General features: G+C 35.5%; 1 protein-coding gene and 1 long non-coding RNA gene across 4 annotated transcripts in view; one reads left to right on the top strand and one right to left on the bottom strand.

The window, feature by feature from the left end:
* Nucleotides 1-508: 508 nt before the first annotated feature.
* On the bottom strand, nucleotides 509-6,258 carry LOC148422716 (uncharacterized). The gene is made up of 5 exons (XR_015865968.1): nucleotides 6,056-6,258; nucleotides 4,693-4,756; nucleotides 4,499-4,564; nucleotides 2,739-2,798; nucleotides 509-773 (listed from the first exon to the last, which is right to left on the bottom strand). It is a non-coding gene; the product is annotated as an uncharacterized LOC148422716 (long non-coding RNA).
* fam174b (family with sequence similarity 174 member B) overlaps nucleotides 6,019-9,082 on the top strand; it is a 9,315-nt gene continuing 6,251 nt past the window's right edge. Inside the window, exons 1-2 of one of the 3 annotated variants that reach the window (XM_088417970.1) lie at nucleotides 6,019-6,272; nucleotides 6,832-6,887. The gene's annotated coding sequence lies outside the window, so the exon portion shown is untranslated. The remainder of the gene's footprint in view (nucleotides 6,273-6,831; nucleotides 6,888-9,082) is intronic. The other 2 variants (XM_088417967.1, XM_088417968.1) reach the window with 2 other exon arrangements.

Raw genomic sequence — 9,082 nt, 5'->3', positions numbered from 1 at the left:
TCATCTTTAACTTTTCGTTTATAGAAACGTAAAATTTATGTTCATCACAACTCAACAAGCAAGCCCTCGAAAGTGAAAGTGTTCGTCTTCACTTAAGTGGACAAAGAATAACCGAGTGGAAATTATTTTTTTTCCCCCTTTCGCAGCAGTTGCATCACTTCCTGCATGAACAGGAAGAAGAAAGCCAGAAGCCATTTTAGAAAGCTTTGGGAAACCATTTCATGTTCCTTACTAAATGATATTTAACCATTTCAGAGCCTGCGTGTCAGTTTTATCAAATTGGCGACAACATAAACGTTGTGAATAATGACACAATGACACTCATTTCATCAGAAATAAACACTAATAAGTCAAAAAAGTAACTATACAAGACCGACCAATGTCTCAGGATACCGTTCGCCTCCAAGTACATTGTTATAATTACTAAGTTATTTGGAAATAACTGTCGTAGCCATCTGAAATACACATGCAAAGCTTCAAAATAAATCAAATAAAACAAAGTCAAGAATAAATACAAAACATACTTTATTCAAAACAACATGAATACCAATGTACAATTGCCAATGTCGGGCGTCTCAAAAACAATAAAAATATTAAGTCCACAACAAAGCTAGCAACTTTGTTCCAATATCCACGGTGTTGGAAAAATGTCAAAAAATCCGTATGAAATGGCTTTAAAAATTCAGCTTGTCAAAAATTGCCATCTTCACGTTAAACAACGCTATCTTCATGTTTTAACGCTGTCTCCATTGTCAGCGAAATCCGGTTGGGGTCTTGAGACAAAAAAAAAAAGAAGGAAACATTTCGTAAGCCCACAGTACATGTCAAATGATCACTTGGTGTCTTGTCCCGAAGTTCTGATCGCTAAAGTAGACTACGGCGGTGGTCAAATGTTAGCTTCGTAAAAGCAATTCAACAATTGACCACTAGAGGTTTAGCAGGTCAAGCCAACACCCTATTGTATCGTTATAATACAATTGGACAGCAGCATACCCGATCGGAAGAATCATCAAAATGAAAGTCAAAGAGGCAATCAATCAGTTTAGCAAAAGCACTCAACACATTAAGACATTTGTCATTGATTAACATTTTTGGTGATTGCGTAAATGCAGTTGAGAACATTAGCTTGGGAAAGGCGACCGACAAATTCAAAGTATTTGTCATTGGTTACGATTTTTGATGGTTGTGTGAAGTGCGAATCGCTTTGCTAATAAATGTAGTACTCTAATATTTTTGAGTGTCAGAGCTTCTTAAACCTAAAGCGAAACCTATTGTTTTGAGTTCAATTTGGATTAACATAACTGCCGTTAATTCAAGGTCGGTGAGCACCCCCCCAAAATGTTTTCCCAGGTAATTACAGTATGTAGTCTTAGAAAGCTGTCCGTTTTAATTATGTAATCTTTAAAAACAATAAATAAATAAAAAGGAAGTTGACGGCCAGCTTTTATCGGTAAGTCTAAGTATTAATTTAGAAGGTTGGGTCCGATGTTGAGGAAAGTGGTACAGTTTGCATAACCATTGGCAGATGGACGAATTATTGTTTTGTTTTTTAAATGTATGAATACAAAACGATCAGTTAAAAGTGTGCTTTGCTAAACCATTTACATCTGTACCGACATTCAAGAACTCTTAACTATTCCTTTCGTGCATTACAATGACTAGTTTCCAAGTCCATTAGTGTTCTGGATCCAGCATTGTCTCTATAAATCCAGAAGCAAATCCACAGACTGGTATGTACGGTTCAGTTTTCCTCTGTTTTAATTTTGATCCCGCAAAACATGAACAAGCTTGAATTTCCGCTCTTTCTATGTTGGTCCTGGATTGCAGTAGACATGACATGTCAAGACATGACATCATAACATGCTAAGACATGACATCGTAACATGCCTGCGGCACATGGTGGGATTCACTTAAACCTTAATAAAACAAATGTGGGCCAAGTGCACTAATAAAAAAAGGAACATAAGAGAAATTACAAATTCGTATTATTGGAATTATTTCCCAATGTTTATATTTTCTTCCCAATTATTTGATCATTCCATGTAAGATAGCTCATTCTCTGTTGACCAATTAAGAGGTCGGAATGCCTAGCTCCACCCCCTCCTCTTATTCAACCAGCATCGACAAAAGTGTGCTGTTAATTGGCTTGTTTGTGTATTTCTGCCAAATCGATAAAACGCTTGTAATAGCATTTCTAAGCTACAATTGGAATGGTTTGTTTCAACTCTTTAGAACCGAAACGTCAGGAAATATTTTCGGTTATTCTAGTATGAAAAAAAAACAAAAACATTGAATTTATAGTACCTTCAATTCTGCACTATAAGGCACACCTAAAAGCCTTATTTTTTTAAAAAAAAAGCTGATAGTGCTCCTTATAATCAGGTGCGCCTTATATATGGATCATTACTGAGATTGGGATTCATAGATGGGGAACGAACCAATAAAGTAAGCTTTACCTGTTTCTTTTGTGTGTTTACAGTTGAACAAGGTTGCTCATATTGACATTGAGTTATCATGCTATTGAGAGTTTAGAGTTATTGTTATTACTTTTGAGTATTACTATATTGTGATTGAAAAAGTTTGTCATTAATTGAGGGTGCGCCTTATAATCCAGTGTGCCTTATATATGGAAAACGTTTTAAAATGTCGTTAATTGGGGGTGGCCTTATAGTGCGGAAAATACGGTAATCACTTTTACTAAAAAAAAAAGATCACATTTGGGGAAAAACAAAACTTACAGCGCCGTCTTCATTCACTGATCCCAATTTGAAAACTCCTCATTCCAGTCCATGTCTCCTCTGTGGAAGGGATGGGGACAACAATGAGTGGTATCCAAAATTAGAATGGGCTAACATAAAATGACTAATTTATGTGCCAGGCATTGAGGCTTTTGAGTTCAGCGTGATTAAGTTTCAACAACTGTTTTATTGAAAACTTTTGTGAGGTGAATCAGATCAAGTATTAAATGTGATCTAGTATAAGTGATGGGCCTGACCAACATCTTAGGTAACTACTTCACTAAGCTTTTTATTTTAAATCGCCATTTGTGGCTCTATAGACATTGTTTTTAGAATGTTGTCGGTGTCAGAAGTCGGGGTGCATCAAATTTCAGAACTAATTCTGAATTGGGACAATCAACCTTTGTCCAGCAGTCATAAATTGCTTCTAGATGGCTTCAAGAGCCGATATCTGAAAATAAAGGCTGTGAGGTCAAATTCAATGATTTTATGGACAGGGGAACCTTCTTAAATGCCACAAAACCCAAGTTAGTCCATCAAATTTTGTATAAACGTTCAACATTTCCTTCAAAATTTGAGAATTTGTGCATGTTAAGGTTTTTTTTTCCCCCTAAATTTGATGGAAAGAATAGGTTGGAAATAGCTGGCCTTGTGTTCAAGAACAATGTGTATTTTGTTAAAGCGACTCTGCAGTATCATCACTGAGATCAATGGAGATGTTTTGAGTCAGTCAAGTTAGTTGGACGACCAACAGTACACAAGGTAATTTCCCCGGTATCTTGATCGCAGTTGGATTATTTTGGTTCCCCAAGACAATTAATGAGAATGAAATGACCGGATTGAATGAGAATATTCACAAGCACGACCAGGTAAATTGATTGGGTATTAGGTATTTATTGATTTATGGACAATGGCAATTGTCAACCGTGTTTGAATAATCTGCATCTCGCACCATGTCAAATTGTTTTGATGGTTACGGTAACGGGATTATCCCACCCAATCAGAAGAGAAAACCATACCACTGGGCTGATGACTGCTTGGCTCAGACCATTTTGGTACATTTGGTTGTTTGTGTTCATATGGGGTTGCTTTGGGGTTAGTTTCACAAAGGCAAATTTTTAATCGTATTTAGAGACATCCACAATCACTAAAAATGTCAAAAGGCTTACAATGTATGTGATCTAAACGTTGGTTCAAATAAATGGTAAACTTCACCCTGAGACAAAAATTTTATACAAAAACTTTTTTTTTCGACAAAAAGGATGGATAATGACGCTTACCTGAAATTTCCGAGTGGAATAAAACAATGAATTCCAAGGATTCATAAATGTTTCCTCGCATTGCTATGCATGTATTTTATGATTAAAATGAAAAAATTATCAAGTCACTTTGGAAAGAAGAGAAACACTTTCCAAATTTGGAATATCGTCAAAATGTGTTTGGCACATTCCTATAGCTCGCCAAAAATCAATTTTCAATGGTTGAAGCCAAAATTGAATTAATAATCAATTATCGTAATTAAACCGTGACATAAAGATAGCGTATTTAATTCCTTTATCAAAAAGCAAGAAATTGTAGCACAGGACGCATATCGATGAACATGTTTTAGCAACATCAATTACGAAATTGTACTCTATATGGACGAAAAAATTATACTACATTAACACTGCGAATTCTGTTCTCACTTGTTCAAATTACATTGTATAACCAAGGAATATTCCGAAAAGATGTTTTCAGGTTTTGAAGTAAAAAACACTTACAATTTTACTCTGGAGAGAAAAATCGAACAAATCCACCAGTTGCGTTGTCGTGGGGTGACGTCAACCCTTTAAAAAACAAAAAAACAATTGCGTTACGAAATGAAACAAGCCAATAGCACACCCTAGTGGCAAGATGGAATTGGCACAAAATGTATTGCAGAATACGAAAAAGGATGAAAAAAATACCCACATACCATTTTTCTTGGCTCAGGCGATCCGATCCTTCTATCTCGTCATGTTATCGGCGAAGTTGAATCCCTTTAAAACAAAAGGATTGCAATTTTACATGCAATATTGTTTTAAAGTGTTTTGAATTAAGATGTTTTAATAGCATTCCCATCATTTTGTGTAATGTAGCCCAAAATAGGCAATTATCATAGAATTGTGTTTACTTCGAGGGTAAATGCTTAATATCTCAAGGGGTCTTGTTATTTTTGCTCTCTACATGTAGAATCCTATAGGGAATAGGTGAGCGACATTTTCTCTCAATGTATACTAAATCTTACATTTAACAATATAGTTTTAGAGTCACATATAGTTATGTATTTCACCAAATTGTAATGGTCTACAAGTGTCACTAACCAACAATCTATCCAACGGGATTGTGGTTTTGAGATATATTATATTCTTTTTTCCTGGTTTAGTAGAATATTTGAAGTTAACTCGACATTAATTAATGTTGTAGTTCTCTAAAATAAGGTGTGAATGTTTTTTGATGTTTTAATGTAGCTAAAAGATGCAATATGTATGGCAAAATGAAAATTAAATCTCCACGCAGTCCCATAATGGGTTAAAAGCCAACACCCTATTTTGTATTTCCAGATATACTAAGTATTTTTTTCTTGTAAGGGCTTCATTTGGCCAACATACCAAGTGCAATGCCTTGTGGAAGTGTTAATTTAGTCTTTTGTTACAAATTTAGATTTAGATAGTTTTATTTCAATTATTTGCCATAAAAAACAAGATTTAAAACCAATTAAATTGTGAGACTGAAAAATATTTTCATGATGCATCTACATCAGCTGTGTATTTGATCATGTTGTGGCAAAATGTGTTATTTTGTCATTTTATCAAATTTACCATTCGGCAAAACCCTTAAAAATGCTAATAAAAGAAAAAAAATCGTTAAAACACACAAAACTATAAAGGGTTTGTCGAAAAACAACTGTACACGGTTTAAAAACAACAATTTTTCCTGATAATTTGTTTTAATTCGACAAAAAGCCTACAAGGGCATTTGTTCTTTCAAGGACAAAGCAAATTTTAACTGCGTAGGTTGAAAGACACCAAGAAACATCGAGAAAAAGACACTTCTTCACAAATCATCGACGAAAATACAATGTAGGGCAAGCAAATATGTCGTTTCCCACTCACAAGCACTCAATATCGAGCGAATTTCGTCGAGTAAATCGTTGTCTTTATTCAAGCCAGCACACCATGGCCATTTTTGTTACAACACTGCGTCTAACAGTCGTTCTTTTCCACCATATTGCCTCGTCCTCCCGGTCGACGCGCTTTCCCGCCTTTAAACATGTAATTGTTGGGATTGTTCCTTACCACATCGTCGGCTGCGAGTATCCGCCGTCGTCTGGGCCGCCCGGCTTGTTGTTTTTTGGCCATTTTGGTCGTTTTAGTGGCCGTTTTGTTGGCATGGTTCGGGCGCGCTCTCTTCCCGGTGTTGCTCGCTTGGCTCCTCTGTTGCGTGTGTCCTTCCTCTCCGCCTCCCGACCAGCTCATATCCTTCGCCGGCTCTGCCCACTTTTTGCCTCGCAACGTAAGCGAAGCTCCACTTCCTCTCTCTTGCCTCGTTTGTTTGTAGTGACAGAAATGGCCGCCAGCTAAAGCTGCTAACATTGCTCTTGTTGTTTCCAGACGCGACAAAACCATCAACTTCTGTTGTGTAGATGTCGATTTAATTTAAAATATACACATAATTGCTACTTAACCGAGAGAGAAAGCCTAAATTAAACCGTTTGATGACCGAACATTCCCCTCCATGATTTATTATAAAAACTACACTTGGTGTATTGGCACCAATTTTATTTTTAACAACCGCAGTATTTTGCCAGAAATAAGTATTATTTTGAGCTATATGTTAAATTTTCAAATGGCTACATTAATGACATACTGTGTTCCTTCGTTTACAGCTTGGGTTAGTAACAAAAAAATGAGCAATTAAGGGGCTAATGTGACAATCGATTCGTTTCCGCCATTTGTGTGACGTCATTATCAGGCTTTTTGCACATACATTCAGTTATAATGTAAAGTAGGATCCCTCCGTCGCCTCTTTTTAAAATGTTTGATTTTCATTGAATCATTTCTTTTTATTGCAGACACAGGAAAACTGCTAAAAATGCTGAAAGCTACCAAGCTTTTGGATCTCAACATAGTGAGTGCCTAATTTTGAGGATATATAGATGATGATTTCATCCAATTTATATGCTACATTATGTACAGTGTTCCCTCGTTTATTGCTCGGGTTGAATAATTAAAAATACTGAGAAAAATGCTCAGAAAAACTCAGAAAAATGCACCTTGGCTGATTAAAATGATGTTTTCTGCTTCCATTTTCAGATTTAATGTATAATCAAATCCAATCTCTCACCTCATTTCAACATTTTTGATTTGCATGAAATATTTCTGTTTATCGTAGGCACAAAGTAGTAACTTATCTTTGTCCATTTAATAAATTTGAAAGCTACCTAGCTTTTTTGAACTCAACATAGCATGCCTAATTTTGAGATTTGAGGACAGTCAGACGGTGTTTTCACCAAAATTGTAGCTCCATGAATTATATACAGTGTTCTCTTGTTTATTGCTAGGGTTTTGAAACTAAAAATACCTGTAATAACTCATCTTTTCCCACTCAAAAAATGCTGAAGGCTAGCTAGCTTTCTTAGATAATCGTATCGTGCCTGAGTTACAGTTATTTGAGGACATGCAGATGACAGTTCGTCCAACTTGTACAACGTCGAAGAAAATTACACGTCAAAATTAATGGTCGGGACTATGACCATCGTCAGGAGGTGTAGGGGAGATAGCAGTCACATGTTATTTTGTTTGTTTGTTTGTTTGTTTGTTTTTAAACCGAGCACTACCTATTATATTGTTTTGAACTGGACACGCACAGTCGTTTTGGCCAGATCTTTTAAGTATTTAAATTGTCATAATTTTAAAATTGACAACATTCAAACACAGCTTTCTTTCTTTTTTATATGCATTTTAGTGATCTCAGTCTTGATATAAACACTTTGGTTAGGATAAAAAAGCTTTATTTATAATTGTATATTTATATTAAACACTGAAAAGGAGGCAGCCAAAATAGCCTCGTTGCAGCTAATTCTTTGCCCTGACAACCTGTTTTTTTAAAGGTATTGTAAATCTGGGCTGTGATGAAGCTACAAAAACATCACAGTGGTTCGTAAAAACGTGCAGAACCACAAACAGTGCTCTAAATGTATTGCAGTTTTTTTTCATTATGGTGGTGGTGGTGTTTTTTTTTTTTGCTTTAGTTCCTGCATTGATTGATTCATAAAAAAAAAATGTTTAATTTTTGAGTGACTAACCACAAGTAAAAAGAATTAACCTTGGCCATTCAATATGGCATCTTCATTTGAGAGGATTACAAGAACATATTTAAAAGAAAATTATAAATGAGAAACAACCCAATTAGTCATATTTAGTAATCCACATCATAGTTAACAGTCACTTAAGTGTTATTGCTTCATTTTCTTGAGTTTCTTCAAAAGCTGTTGAAATATAATCTTTTATCATTAGATGAATAATTTAGTTACTATTTAGCACAAAACATTCCATAGTGACATCAAAATCTTTGCCGTCTGCTCAGTCAGTACAGCATTTGTTGGCTTTTCACTGAAGCCTGCGGTATGCACAAAATGCACTCCACACCCATTGGTGACCAATGAAATGTTTGACGCTGCAGCGCACGCGCACTGAACGAGGAAGATTTCTATAAAAAGATCTTCCGCCCGGCAACAGCGATGGCCTGTAGAAACGTCGTCATTGTAAGCTGAGAACACAGTGTGACCAGTAAAACAGGTTGGATGGAGGAAGTATGTGGTATCAATGCATAGAGGCGCTTATGTTCTGATAAAGTAGACATACAGTAAAGTGACTGTAAGAAGTTTACGTACCACGATTCAAATTCCAGGGATTTGTGATATAAAAAATGAGCCAAAGATTAATCATTTTACAATATTGTTTTGCCTTTTAATGTGACCCACTAACTGCATAAGTCATTTGAGGAAAAAAAAACATCTTTTCAAGAAGGAAAGTAAAATAAATGCCTGAGATAATGTCGTTGCAAAAGTGTACACACCCTCTTACAACTGAGGATCTGACTGTTTAGATTCTAAACAGTTTAGATTCTAAAAGTGATTCTAAAAGTGAGTAATTCTAAACTTTAGAATTAACCCATCATATTATGATATGATCACATATCATATCATCACATCTTGACATCATCACATTAAAAGATCAAATTCATTTTTGTGGCAATTTTTTAAAGGATGTCTCTATCAAATTTTTTGTTGCACAGGTAACTTTTGGTTCAGGTTTTGAAGA

This window comes from Hippichthys cyanospilos, chromosome 6, assembly GCF_059441005.1.
Source record: "Hippichthys cyanospilos isolate Australia breed blue-spotted pipefish chromosome 6, RoL_Hcya_1.0, whole genome shotgun sequence".
Classification (NCBI taxonomy): Eukaryota; Metazoa; Chordata; class Actinopteri; order Syngnathiformes; family Syngnathidae; genus Hippichthys; species Hippichthys cyanospilos.
The sequence above is the reverse complement of the archived record's forward strand: the minus strand, read 5'-3'. Positions and strand labels throughout refer to the sequence as shown.